We start from the raw sequence: 15,763 nt of genomic DNA on the forward strand, positions 1-15,763 counted from the left end.
TGCGACCCTATCCAAAAGGAACTCGAAGGTCCCACCAAGGATAGACCCGCATATTGAAACACTTTTGCAAGGTGGATATCATTACATCAACATTACATAATAGATGGGGATACATACATAAGTCATACAATGCCACACGAGTACAACATCACAATACATAGAGCATCATCCAACTACGGACGAAACACAAACAAAAACTCAAACGACATCCACCCTGCTAGCCCAGGCTGCCGACCTGGAACCTATCCCCTGATCGAAGAAGCAGAAGAAGAACTCAACGCAAACAAGCATCGCTCTCGTGTCATGATCATCGCACAACCTGCACCTTCAACTGTTGTTGTAGTAATCTGTGAGCCACGAGGACTCAGCAATCCCATTACCATGGGTATCAAGACTAGCAAAGCTTAAAGGGAAAGGAAGGGGTAAAGTGGTGAGGCTGCAGCAGCGACTAAGCATATATGGTGGCTAACATACGCAAATAAGAGCGGGAAGAGAGCAAGCGGAACGGTCGTGAAGCTAGCAATGATCAAGAAGTGATCCTGAACTCCTACTTACGTCAAACATAACCCAGAAACCGTGTTCACTTCCCGGACTCCGCCGAAAAGAGACCATCACGGCTACACACACTGTTGATGCGTTTTAATTCGGATCTGGTGTCAAGTTATCTACAACCGGACATTAACAAATTCCCATCTGCCTATAACTACAGGCACGGCTTTCGAAAGATTATACCCTGCAGGGGTGTCCCAACTTAGCCCATGATAAGCTCTCGCGATCAACGAAGGAATAAACCTTCTCCCAGGAAGACCCGATCAGACTCGGAATCCCGGTTTACAAGACATTTCGACAATGGTAAAACAAGACCAGCAAAGCCGCCCGATGCGCCGACAATCCCGATAGGAGCTGCACATATCTCGTTCTCAGGGCAACACCGGATGAGATATCCTACAAGTAAAACCAGCCCTCGAGTTGCCCCGAGGTGGCCCCGCAGTCTACTCGGTTCGGACCAACACTTAGACAAGCACTGGCCCGGGGGGGCTAAAATAAAGATGACCCTTGGGTTGGCCGACCCAAGGGAAAGGATAGGTGGTGGTGAGGCAAATGGTAAAACCAAGGTTGGGCCATGCTGGAGGAGTTTTATTCAAAGCGAACTGTCAAGGGGTCCCATAAATTACCCGACCGCGTAAGGAACGCAAAATCCGGGAATATAACACCGGTATGACGGAAACTAGGGCGGCAAGAGTGGAACAAAACACTAGGCAAAAGTCCGAGTCTTCCACCCTTTACCAAGTATATAGATGCATTAATAATAAAGAGATATTGTGATATCCCAACCAAAATCTTGTCCACCATGGAGAAATCTTCAACTTCACCTGCAGCTAACAACGCTATAAGAGGGGCTGAGCAAAGCGGTAACATAGCCAAGCAATGGTTTGCATAGGAAAGGTGTCAAAGGTTAGAGGTTCATGGCAATATGGGATGGCTTGATAAACAGGTGATAGATAACGCAGCATAACGATAGAATGATGCAACTAGCATAGCAATGATAGTAGTGAGATCCAGGGTAGCAGTCATCTTGCCTGAAATCCCGCAAGGAAGAAGAACGAGTCCATGAAGAAGACGAACGGATGAAGCCGAACCAACCGTAGACGAACGAATCCTCACGATCGCAACGAAACAGGAACTATCGAAAAGAAGCACACAACAAGGTAAACACACCACACATGAACAAGGCATGATGCACAACAAGCATGATGCATGACAAATCTAGATGAAGCTACTCATGGCAAGAGGTGATGCAAACAAGAGCAACACATCAAGGCAAGTTTAAATGAGGCCGGAAACTACATATAACAATTCCGGTAAATCCTCATATGCATATTTCGAAATTGGTCCAGATCTGAATAAACCTTATGTTCAAGTTGTTAAACATCAAGTTAAGATGCACCAAGATGATCTACATGAGATTCTAGTCAAGTTACATATAAAGTTCATTTAAATCAGAGCTACGGTCTAGAAGATATGAGCAAAACAAGTTAAACATGGCATTGTTGCAAAATGCACCCAAACATCAAGCAAACATCTCAAAACAAGGATGCAACATGATAATATGAAGCTACATGCAAAATCAAGCAAGTTTCATATAGAGCACACTCAAAACGGAGCAACGGTTCAACACACACACTATACGAGTTGTAGCAACAATCTGTCCAAAACAGCAATTAGGCATATTGCAAGCATCAAAACAACATGCTACAGAACCCAACATAATAACTAAATGCATGGGCATGATGTACAGGTAAAGCACAATGAAACATGAACACTGAGCTATCTCCAGAAATCACTAGAACATGCTCAAACACACATGGTAGGATTGGAAGTTATAACAATTTCAGACTTTGCAGAAAATAACATCACGATGCAATGTTCAGAGCTATCAAACAACATGTTACAGGAACTTATCATGGCAAACAAAGGCATGGCACGAATCTACTAATTGCATAGATCAAAAGTCCCTTACTGACCATAAGCCAAAAAGGATCAAAAAATATGATGGCACCCACGTAAACATGGCAAGTTATAATACAGATTTAAACATGGCAGGAACATAATTATGAAGGCATGTACATGAGCTTGTGCAACTCACTACAGAGCAACACATGGCATGGCAAGCCAACCAACAGTAAGAAGGCATGTTTGTGAAGCTAAGCATGGCAATAGCAAGGTCATAGGGTGCATGGATCACTAGCAAAACACATGGGAACAAGTGAACTTAATATTAACAGGCTGACAACAACATTTTGAAGCAACTTTGGAGCAAGATATGAACAAGGTACAGTAAGCTATAAATGCTACCAGGGGCATGTATGGATAGGGCATGATATGTAGATCAAAACATGTTTATAGGACATCTCCAGATTATGCCTAGAATGATTAGTAGCAACATGTTTATATAGCATCACGAAAAAACAGATTCAGCCTAGCAAAACAGCAACATCATGAACCCTACTTAACAAGCTCGATTCACTCACCACAAGTCATTGCATGACAATATAAGCATAGCATCATCAAGAATACATGTTTGTGAAACAAACCAAGTCAAGAACAAGTCCATAGCATGCAAGTATCAACTATAGCAAGCTTGGCCAAATTGAATAACAAGTAAACAATCTGCCAGGAAATATTTTGAGCAAAAGTAGAGCACGAAAATGACATGCTAGACTACTCCATAATTGCAACAAAGGGAATGAATGGATAGACAATAACCACATGTTCAAAACACCCTTACCGAAGTATCTCAAAATATGCATGGATCTCTCTGTAGCATCAAGTTTACGTGGCATCAAAATAACAGCAGAACAGGGACTAAAATCAGCAACAGCACGATGCCTAGTTTGCATGCTTGTGCTAGTTACTACATTGATCACAAAAATACATGGTAAGCACCTCTATAAAGAAGACATGGCATAGTTCAAAACACATGTAGACATCAACCTCATAGGATGCACACATCAATCATGGCAAAAATGACAAAAGAGCTCGTTCTGATAACAGACAGCAGAAAACATCATGAAGCACTATTACAACGATGATTCAGACATCTAGATGACCTCAAATGAATATGATGCAATGGAATGAAATGATGAACTCGTCGAGGCAAACAATTTGACATATTACACGCACGAAACGGAGCAACGAATGTAGAGATACGGCATGATGAACATGGCATGAAAATTACAAAAACTACAGGGACTTAGTGGATTTCGGGGTCAACCTCAAATGGATCTGGATCTGGCGCGGAGGACGAGGCTCGCCGGAGTTGCGGGCTGAGGCGGCCGGAGACGAGGGAGAGGGCGCCGGAGAGGAGGGGTCCGGTGAGGGGGGCGCTGGATCTGGCCTCTCCGCGACCGGATCTGGCTGAGGCGGAGCGGAGGCCGGAGCGAGCACCGAGGCGGCGGGGCGAGCTTGCGGTCGCGAGCGGCGGCGGCCGCGGCGGCAGCCGGCGGAAAGAGGCGCCGGAGGGCGTCGGGCGGCGTGCCGCGGCGGTGGCGGAGCAGTGCGCCGGCGGCGGGGAAGCGGGCGGCGGAGTAGCTCGGGGCGGCGCCGGCGAGGCGCGCCGGCGGGCGAGGGGGGCGAAGGGCGCGGTCGGGCGGCGGCGGGCGCGGTCGGGCCGCGGGGGCCGGAGCGGGCCGAGCGGGCCGGCGGCGGCGCGGGCAGCAGGGTGCCACGTGGCGGTCGGCGATTGGCTGGGGGAGCGGGGCGGACACGTCTGGCGAGATTGGACATGTCCGCCGGGCGAGAGAGAGGTTGATCTAGGGTTTGCCCGAAAATTCGGGGAGAGAGGCCTTTTTATAGGTAGAGGGGGCTAGGAGAGTCCAAATGAGGCACGGTTTTCGCCCACACGATCGTGATCGAACGACCGAGAGCATAGAGGGGAGTTAGATGGGTTTTGGGCCATTTTGGAAGGGGTGTTGGGCTGCAAAGAGAAAGGGGCTTTACGGGTACCCGGTTAACCGTTGGAGTACCAAACGACCTCCGAATGGCATGAAACTTGACAGGCGGTCTACCGGTGGTATACCAAGGCTGCTTGGCAAGACTCGGTCCATTCCGAGAAAGTTTAATACCCACTCACAACAGGAAACGAAAAGGGGAACGCCGGAGGACATAGGAGCGCCGGATCGCAAAACGGACAACAGGGAAAAGGCTCGAATGCATGAGACGAACACGTATGCAATGCAATGCACATGATGACATGATAAAATGCAACACGCAAGCAAATGACATGGCAACAAAGGCGAATAACTGGCAGACACCTGGCGCATGGGATCCGGGGCGTTACAACACTCCTCCACTAACAAGAGATCTCGTCCCGAGATCTTAGGACCGAGATGGAAGGGAAAATGGATGAGGTGAAACAAGAACTCAAGAGAAGAAGCAAAGAATCGAGAGCACTCAAGAAGAAGAGAGGAACAACGAGAATGCCGAGAATCGAAAGCTTAAGGAATTAGATAGACTATGAAAGCACTCGTTCTAACCGGAGTGGTTAGAATGAGAAAAGAAACGAATAAGACTGAAAGGATTTAGGCAGCACTCCGACTGAACATGGAGAGGATCGAATCATGAACTAGAGAAGATGGAATGATACTTGATTTACTCTTGAAGAATGAATTAAATCATGAAGAACAACCGTGAAGAACTCCGTTGACAAAAAAGGATGATGAGATAGAATGAAAGGATGAAAGAATAAAATGAGGCTTGCTATGATTTAGATGGAGGTTCCGACAAAATGGCTGAGGAAATTTGAACTCCGGAAGAGAAATGATGAAAAGACCTGGGACTAGAATTGATTCCTCACGAACAAACTCCGAAGGAAGGGATTACTCACTCTGATGAAATAAGAATAAGATTTATTGTATGCTTGTCCTTCATCAAATCAAATTGATGACCAACAATGGATTTTGCATACTACTTATTCTTCTTGAAAAGGATTGAGAAGTGACATGCCGCAAACTTGAGAAAGTCTTCATGAACCACCGGTAGGATTGGAAAGAACAAACGGATTAATATGATAATCAAAGAAAACGAATGTTGAACGAACCACCGTAAGAAATGAAAAAGAACGAACAAAAGAGAAAGAATCGTCGGGAAGAATTAGAAGAACAAATATGCTTGAGGGGATTTAGATGCAAAAGGACAAAGAGATCATGAACTGATTAAAGAACACTTGAACGAAGCACCGGGATAATTGGATAACGATAGCTGAAATGATGAGGGCGAAGAATTCTTCTGGAAAGATGGCCTCCGGTGAAAAGAAATGGAAAAACAACTCCTGACAAACTCCGGATGGGTAAGAAAAGAATCTCTGACAAATGGAATAATTCGATAGGATAACAAGAAGCTAGAACCGTGAATCTTCAGAAGAACAAGAAAGAATTAGAGGAAAAACTCTTCTTCGGTCTTCAAATGACGACGAGAAACACCACCAAAATTACTGAGATACTCCGGTAGAACGAAAACCGAAAAGGTTGAGCCAACAATGAAAATAATTTGAACGAGATCTTGGAGAAGGCATGTGACTGATGAAATCCATTCTTACGTCACACTTGAAAAGAATTTGAGAATAACTCCGGGGGAATTAGAAGAGTCAGGTAAGATCCTGGGAAAAGACCTGTGGGTTAGGGCCCACTAACAGAAAACACCATTGAAAAGGATTGTTAAACAGATAGATGATGCACCGGAACAATTGAAATATTTGAATGAGGTGACAACCTCGAATTAATTCGAACACAGACGAATCTCCTGAGATGTCTTGAACACTCCGGAAGGATAAACTGGCGAGAGACGAACGAGCACGGAAAACACTTGAGCTGAGTGAAAGAATACGATCAACACCGAAAAACTTGAATTGAATCCACCGGAAAAAGAAAAGGGATGAAGAATGACGTCCGAGATGAGAATTCGCCGGTTGAAATGATTGAGGGAAGACTGAAGAGGCTCCACACGAATGAAATTGATGCTCGACAGAGAGTCAGACTCCGGAAAGAAAAGGGTGGGAGGGCGGGAAAAACAAAGGCAACTCGGAAGGATAAATCGACGAATCTCTTGAAGAGAAAAACACCAGTTGAAATCATTGAGGAAAGAAAGCAAAGATTTCACACGAGTAGGATGGATACTCGATTACGGACTCCGGTTCCGAGAAGAAGAAGGGTGGGCGGGTGGGAAAGAAAACAACTAAGGATTGAACTCAAAGACGAAGCGGCTCGAGTCGACTTGACGAGAAATGCATCGGATCAAAAGAGCTGAGAACCAACAATCCAGAAAACCAACTGCGTGATCCTAAAGAAAAATTTGAAGGGGAAGAGAAGTAATTCAAAACACCTACGTCAAGATTCCTCACCAGAGCGATGAAGGGGGCTGAGGAGTAAAAAGAATCCTACTCTCCGATATATATAATCCTAAGACTCAAAATAGTTTTTTTCTAGACTCAACAACGACCAACAATCAAGGGGGCTCCTATGGTCGGTCGAGGCTCTGATACCAACTTGTCACGCCCAATATGCGACCCTATCCAAAAGGAACTCGAAGGTCCCACCAAGGATAGACCCGCATATTGAAACGCTTTTGCAAGGTGGATATCATTACATCAACATTACATAATAGATGGGGATACATACATAAGTTATACAATGCCACACGAGTACAACATCACAATACATAGAGCATCATCCAACTACGGACGAAACACAAACAAAAACTCAAACGACATCCACCCTGCTAGCCCAGGCTGCCGACCTGGAACCTATCCCCTGATCGAAGAAGCAGAAGAAGAACTCAACGCAAACAAGCATCGCTCTCGCGTCATGATCATCGCACAACCTGCACCTTCAACTGTTGTTGTAGTAATCTGTGAGCCACGAGGACTCAGCAATCCCATTACCATGGGTATCAAGACTAGCAAAGCTTAAAGGGAAAGGAAGGGGTAAAGTGGTGAGGCTGCAGCAGCGACTAAGTATATATGGTGGCTAACATACACAAATAAGAGCGGGAAGAGAGCAAGCGGAACGGTCGTGAAGCTAGCAATGATCAAGAAGTGATCCTGAACTCCTACTTACGTCAAACATAACCCAGAAACCGTGTTCACTTCCCGGACTCCGCCGAAAAGAGACCATCACGGCTACACACACTGTTGATGTGTTTTAATTCGGATCTGGTGTCAAGTTATCTACAACCGGACATTAACAAATTCCCATCTGCCTATAACCGCAGGCACGGCTTTCGAAAGATTATACCCTGCAGGGGTGTCCCAACTTAGCCCATGATAAGCTCTCGCGATCAACAAAGGAATAGACCTTCTCCCAGGAAGACCCGATCAGACTCAGAATCCTGGTTTATAAGACATTTCGACAATGGTAAAACAAGACCAGCAAAGCCGCCCGATGCACCGACAATCCCGATAGGAGCTGCACATATCTCGTTCTCAGGGCAACACCGGATGAGACATCCTACGAGTAAAACCAGCCCTCGAGTTGCCCCGAGGTGGCCCCGCAGTCTACTCGGTTCGGACCAACACTTAGACAAGCACTGGCCCGGGGGGGCTAAAATAAAGATGGCCCTTGGGTTGGCCGACCCAAGGGAAAGGATAGGTGGTGGTGAGGCAAATGGTAAAACCAAGGTTGGGCCTTGCTCGAGGAGTTTTATTCAAAGCGAACTGTCAAGGGGGTCCCATAAATGAACCGACCGCGTAAGGAACGCAAAATCCGCGAACATAACACCGGTATGACGGAAACTAGGGCGGCAAGAGTGGAACAAAACACTAGGCAAAAGGCCGAGTCTTCCACCCTTTACCAAGTATATAGATGCATTAATAATATAAGAGATATTGTGATATCCCAACCAAAATCCTGTCCACCATGGAGAAATCTTCAACTTCACCTACAGCTAACAACGCTATAAGAGCGGCTGAGCAAAGCGGTAACATAGCCAAGCAATGGTTTGCATAGGAAAGGTGTCAAAGGTTAGAGGTTCATGGCAATATGGGATGGCTTGATAAACAGGTGATAGGTAACGCAGCATAGTGATAGAACGAAGCAACTAGCATAGCAATGATAGTAGTGAGATTCAGGGTAGCGGTCATCTTGCCTGAAATCCCGCAAGGAAGAAGAACGAGTCCATGAAGAAGACGAACGAATGAAGCCGAACCAACCGTAGACGAACGAATCCTCACGATCGCAACGAAACAGGAACTATCGAAAAGAAGCACACAACAAGGTAAACACACCACACATGAACAAGGCATGATGCACAACAAGCATGATGCATGACAAATCTATATGAAGCTACTCATGACAAGAGATGATGCAAACAAGAGCAACACATCAAGGCAAGTTTAAATGAGGCCGGAAACTACATATAACAATTACGGTAAATCCTCATATGCATATTTCGAAATTGGTCCAGATCTGAATAAACCTTATGTTCAAGTTGTTAAACATCAAGTTAAGATGCACCAAGATGATCTACACGAGATTCTAGTCAAGTTACATATAAAGTTCATTTAAATCGGAGCTACGGTCTAGAAGATATGAGCAAAACAAGTTAAACATGGCATTGATGCAAAATGCACCCAAACATCAATCAAACACCTCAAAACAAGGATGCAACATGATAATATTAAGCTACATGCAAAATCAAGCAAGTTTCGTATAGAGCACACTCAAAACGGAGCAACAGTTCAACACACACACTCTATACGAGTTGTAGCAACAATCTGTCCAAAACAGCAACTAGGCATATTGCAAGCATCAAAACAACATTCTACAGAACCCAACATAATAACTAAAGGCATGGGCATGATGTACAGGTAAAGCACAATGAAACATGAACACTGAGCTATCTCCAGAAATCACTAGAACATGCTCAAACACACATGGTAAGATTGCAAGTTATAACAATTTCAGACTTTGCAGAAAATAACATCACGATGCAATGTTCAGAGCTATCAAACAACATGTTACAGGAACTTATCATGGCAAACAAAGGCATGGCATGAATCTACTAATTGCATAGATCAAAAGTCCCTTATGACCATAAGCCAAAAAGGATCAGAAAATATGATGGCACCCACGTAACCATGGCAAGTTATAATACAGATTTAAACATGGCAGGAACATAATTATGAAGGCATGTAGATGAGCTTGTGCAACTCACTACAAAGCAAAACATGGCATGGAAAGGCAACCAACAGTAAGAAGGCATGTTTGTGAAGCTAAGCATGGCAATAGCAAGGTCATAGGGTGCATGAACCTAATATTAACAGGCTGACAGCAACATTTTGAAGCAACTTTGGAGCAAGATATGAACAAGGTACAGCAAGCTATAAATGCTACCAGGGGCATGTATGGATAGGGCATGATATGTAGATCAAAACATGTTTATAGGACATCTCCAGATTATGCCTAGAATGATTAGTAGCAACATGTTTATATAGCATCATGAAAAAACAGATTCAGCCTAGCAAAACAGCAACATCATGAACCCTACTTAACAAACTCGATTCACTCACCACAAGTCATTGCATGACAATATAAGCATAGCATCATCAAGAAGACATGTTTGTGAAACAAACCAAGTCAAGAACAAGTCCATAGCATGGAAGTATCAACTTTAGCAAGCTTGGCCAAATTGAATAACAAGTAAACAATCTTCCAGGAAATATTTTGAAGCAAAAGTAGAGCACGAAAATGACATGCTAGACTACTCCATAATTGCAACAAAGGGCATGAATGGATAGACAATAACCACATGTTCAAAACACCCTTACTGAAGTATCTCAAAATATGCATGGATCTCTCTGTAGCATCAAGTTTACGTGGCATCAAAATAACAGCAGAACAGGACTACAATCAGCAACATCACGATGCCTAGTTTGCATGCTTGTGCTAGTCATCACATTGATCACAAAAATACATGGTAAGCACCTCTGTAAAGAAGACATGGCATAGTTCAAAACACATGTAGACATCAACCTCATAGGATGCACACATCAATCATGGCAAAAATGACAAAAGAGCTCGTTCTGATAACAGACAACAGAAAACATCATGAAGCACTATTATAATGACGATTCAGGCATCTAGATGACCTCAAATGAATATGATTCAATGGAATGAAATGATGTACTCGTCGAGACGAACAATTTGACATATTACACGCATGAAACGGAGCTACAGATGTAGAGATACGGCATGATGAACATGGCATGAAAATTACAAAAACTACGGGGACTTAGTGGATTTCGGGGTCAACCTCAAACGGATCTGGATCTGGCGCGGAGGACGAGGCTCGCCGGAGTTGCGGGCTGAGGCGGCCGGAGATGAGGGAGAGGGCGCCGAAGAGGAGGGGGCCGGCGAGGGGGGCGCTGGATCCGGCCTCTCCGCGGCCGGATCTGGCCGGGGCGGAGCGGAGGCCGGAGCGAGCACCGAGGCGGCGGGGCGAGCTTGAGGTCGCGGGCGGCGGAGGCGGCGGCGGCTGCGGCGGCGGCCGGCGGAAGGAGGCGCCGGAGGGCGTCGGGCGGCAGGGAGGCGGGCGGCGTGCCGCGGTGGTGGCGGAGCAGTGCGCCGGCGGCGGGGAAGCGGGCGGCGCGGGGCGGCGGAGCAGCTCGGGGCGGTGCCGGCGAGGCGCGCCGGCGGGCGAGGGCGGTGGCGGGCGCGGTCGGGCCGCGGGGGCCGGAGCGGGCCGAGCGGGCCGGCGGCGGCGCGGGCAGCAGGGCGCCATGTGGTGGTCGGCGATTGGCTGGGGGAGCGGGGCGGACACGTCCGGCGAGATTGGACATGTCCGGCAGGCGAGAGAGAGGTTGATCTAGGGTTTGCGTGAAAATTCGGGGAGAGAGGCCTTTTTATAGGTAGAGGGGGTTAGGAGAGTCCAAATAAGGCACGGTTTTCGCTCACACGATCGTGATCGAACGACCGAGAGCATAGAGGGGAGTTAGATGGGTTTTGGGCCATTTTGGAAGGGGTGTTGGGCTGCAAAGAGAAAGGGGCTTTACGGTTACCTGGTTAACCGTTGGAGTACCAAACGACCTCCGAATGGCACGAAACTTGACAGGCGGTCTACCGGTGGTATACCAAGGCCGCTTCGAAAGACTCGGTCCATTCCGAGAAAGTTTAATACCCACTCACAACAGGAAATGAAAAGGGGAACGCCGGAGGACATAGGAGCGCCGGATCGCAAAACGGACAACAGGGAAAAGGCTCGAATGCATGAGACGAACACGTATGCAATGCAATGCACATGATGACATGATAAAATGCAACACGCAAGCAAATGACATGGCAACAAAGACGAATAACTGGCAGACACCTGGCGCATCGGATCCGGGGCGTTACACCCACTTAGATAGACATCCCTCTAATCATCTAAGTGATCACGTGATCCAAATCAACTAAACCATGTCCGATCATCACGTGAGATGGAGTAGTTTTCAATGGTGAACATCACTATGTTGATCATATCTACTATATGATTCACGCTCGACCTTTCGGTCTCAGTGTTCCGAGGCCATATCTGTATATGCTAGGCTCGTCAAGTTTAACCTGAGTATTCCGCGTGTGCAACTTTTGTGCACCCGTTGTATTTGAACGTAGAGCCTATCACACCCGATCATCACGTGGTGTCTCAGCACGAAGAACTTTCGCAACGGTGCATACTCAGGGAGAACACTTATACCTTGAAATTTAGTGAGAGATCATCTTATAGTGCTACCGTCAATCAAAGCAAAATAAGATGCATAAAGGATAAACATCACATGCAATAAATATAAGTGATATGATATGGCCATCATCATCTTGTGCTTGTGATCTCCATCTCCGAAGCACCATCATGATCACCATCGTCACCGGCGCGACACCTTGATCTCCATCATAGCATCGTTGTCGTTTCGCCACCTATTGCTTCTACGACTATCACTACCGCTTAGTGATAAAGTAAAGCAATTACAGGGCGATTGCATTGCATACAATAAAGCGACAACCATATGTCTCCTGCCAGTTGCTGATAACTTTGTTACAAAACATGATCATCTCATATAATAAAATATAGCATCATGTCTTGACCATGTCACATCACAACATGCCCTGCAAAAACAAGTTAGACATCCTCTACTTTACTGTTGCAAGTTTTATGTGGCTGCTACGGGCTGAGCAAGAACCGTTCTTACCTATGCATCAAACCACAACGATAGTTCATCAAGTTAGTGCTGTTTTAACCTTCTCAAGGACAGGGTGTAGCCACACTCAGTTCAACTAAAGTTGGAGAAACTGACATCCGCCAGCCACCTATGTGCAAAGCACGTTGGTAGAACCAGTCTCGCGTAAGCGTACGCGTAATGTCGGTCCGGACCGCTTCATCCAACAATACCGCCGAACCAAAGTATGACATGCTGGTAAGCAGTATGACTTGTATCGCCCACAACTCACTTGTGTTTTACTCGTGCATATAACATCTATGCATAAAACCTGGCTCTGATACAACTGTTGGGGAACGTAGTAATTTCAAAAAAATTCCTACACACACGCAAGATCATGGTGATGCATAGCAATGAGAGGGGAGAGTGTATCTTAATACCCTTGAAAATCGCTAAGCGGAAGCGTTTATCAACGCGGTTGATGTAGTCGTACACCTTCACGATCCGCCCCGATCAAGTACCGAAGGTACGGCACCTCCGCGTTCAGCACACGTTCAGCTCGATGACGTCCTCGCCTTCTCGATCCAGCAAGACGGGCGAAGTAGTAGATGAGTTCCGGCAGCACGACGGCGTGGTGACGGTGTTGGTGAGGAACAATCTCCGCAGGGCTTCACCTAAGCACTACGGAAACTATGACGGAGGATAAACTAGAGAGGACGGGGTTGCCGGCACACGGCTTGGTGTTTCTTGATGTGTCTTTGGTGCTAGCCCTGTCCCTCTATTTATATGTTGAGCCTTGGGGTCGAAACTTGGAGTAAAATCCTCCACAAAGTCGGTTTCACCCGAAAGGCAAGAGTCCTTCTCGGACTCCAGGGCCAGACGCCAGGGACCCCGGCGTCTGGCCTCTGGACTCCGCAAAACTTCCTTTTGCGCTTTCCAAAAACCTTGTGGGCTTTCCCCTTTGGCCCAAATAACGTGTTCTCGTACCCAAACATTTCGGGAAACATCCGGAACCTCTTCCGGTAAATTTCGGAACCCTTCCGGAGACCAAACAACATTATCCCATATATTAAACTTCATCTCCGGACCATTCCGGAGTTCCTCGCCATGTCCATGATCTCATCCGGGACTCCGAACAACATTCGGTCACCAACATACAAAAATCATATAATACTATATCGTCAACGAACATTAAGCGTGTGGACCCTACGGGTTCGAGAACTATGTAGACATGACCGAGACACTTCTCTAGTCAATAACCAATAGCGGAACCTGGATACCCATATTGGCTCCACATATTCTACGAAGATCTTTATCGGTCGAACCGCATAACAACATACGTTTGTTCCCTTTGTCATCGGTATGTTACTTGCCCGAGATTCGATCGTCGGTATCTCAATACCTAGTTCAATCTCGTTACCAGTAAGTCTCGTTACTCGTTATGTAATGCATCATCCCGCAACTAACTTATTAGCTACATTTGCTTGCAAGGCTTATAGTGATCTGCATTACCGAGAGGGCCCAGAGATACCTCTCCGACAATCGGAGTGACAAATCCTAATCTCGAAATACGCCAACCCAACAAGTACCTTCGGAGACACCTGTAGAGCACCTTTATAATCACCCAGTTACGTTGTGACGTTTGGTAGCACACAAAGTGTTCCTCCGGTAAACTGGAGTTGCATAATCTCATAGTCATAGGAACATGTATAAGTCATGAAGAAAGCAATATCAACATACTAAACGATCAAGTGCTAAGCTAATGGAATGGGTCAAGTCAATCACATCATTCTCCTAATGATGTGATCCCGTTAATCAAATGACAACTCATGTCTGTGGCTAGGAAACTTAACCATCTTTGATTAACGAGATAGTCAAGTAGAGGCATACTAGTGACACTATGTTTGTCTATATATTCACACATGTATTATGTTTCCGGTTAATACAATTCAAGCATGAATAATAAACATTTATCATGAAATAAGGAAATAAATAATGACTTTATTATTGCCTCTAGGGCATATTTTTCATGGAGTCATGTTGAAGGTGGAGCTAGATTGAGGGGCTACGGTGTAAGGATTCAGAGAATCGAAGCCTATTCATCGGGAAAAAGCGAGTGACGCATAGTTCGGACTGGAGCCCATTGGTCTGATGGAAACGTGATACTCGTCATTGATCGATGAAAATTGATGGTACTCTACAGTGGGAATTGAGTGGAGTGGTTTCGCGACCCTTGAGACTCGACCGGGATAGCGGAGGCTCGACGCGGTAATAGCGGCGAGGCCTGCGGTTATGCACGGAGCATGGCGACGGACCAAGGCTGTGGTGGTCATACATGTGGTGAGACAACTGCAAATTTACCTCGGGATGACTACAAGCAATGGTGAAATTCCTTCAAGTTTCAGATAGATAGTCAAGAAAGGAACGATGATGTTGAGTTCAGGTAATTAACTCTTATGTGTGACACCAATATGTGAGTTGTTCACATTCACGCGGGTTTGATCAGTGTGTGATGTCGTAACAGGTCCCTGAGATCATGAGCAGTTTGAGTTAAATGACGAAGGGACACCCTAACTTTTTGAGCTTGAATATCAAGACAACGATATCCTTTAGTTTGTGTCAATAGCTGCTCTGTTGTCTCTCCTCTCCTTCAAGGAATGGCCGCTAGGGTTTCTGCCTCTCGGCGGCAGCGGCGCCGATATGCCACGTCTCCTGTGGCTTTAGGACCATGGGTGCATGGTGGATCCCGGCTCTTGCCAGCGGGAGGGCTCCATTTTTTGGTGCTTCTTCAAGTTTTCTTAGGGTTTGTGTCCTGCTCAGGAAGACGAGACGACGACAGCTTCTTGAAGATGGGATATGGTTCTCCCCGCCTAGCCCCCGTCTCGATGGTGCGTCTAGCTTCATCGGAGGGCGTGTGGAGATGTGTCTCCGGCGGATCTCGAGGGATAAGGTCGGTGATTATCTTTGGTGGATCTTCTCAGATCCAGTCTTTGTTCGTCTTTGTTCATGTGTGTTCAGGTTGGATCCTTTCGATCTAAGCTTCTCATCATTGGCGGCGGGTGTTGTTCTGGTGCGTTGGTC

This window comes from Triticum aestivum, chromosome 7B (genome assembly GCF_018294505.1).
Source record: "Triticum aestivum cultivar Chinese Spring chromosome 7B, IWGSC CS RefSeq v2.1, whole genome shotgun sequence".
Taxonomy (NCBI): Eukaryota; Viridiplantae; Streptophyta; class Magnoliopsida; order Poales; family Poaceae; genus Triticum; species Triticum aestivum.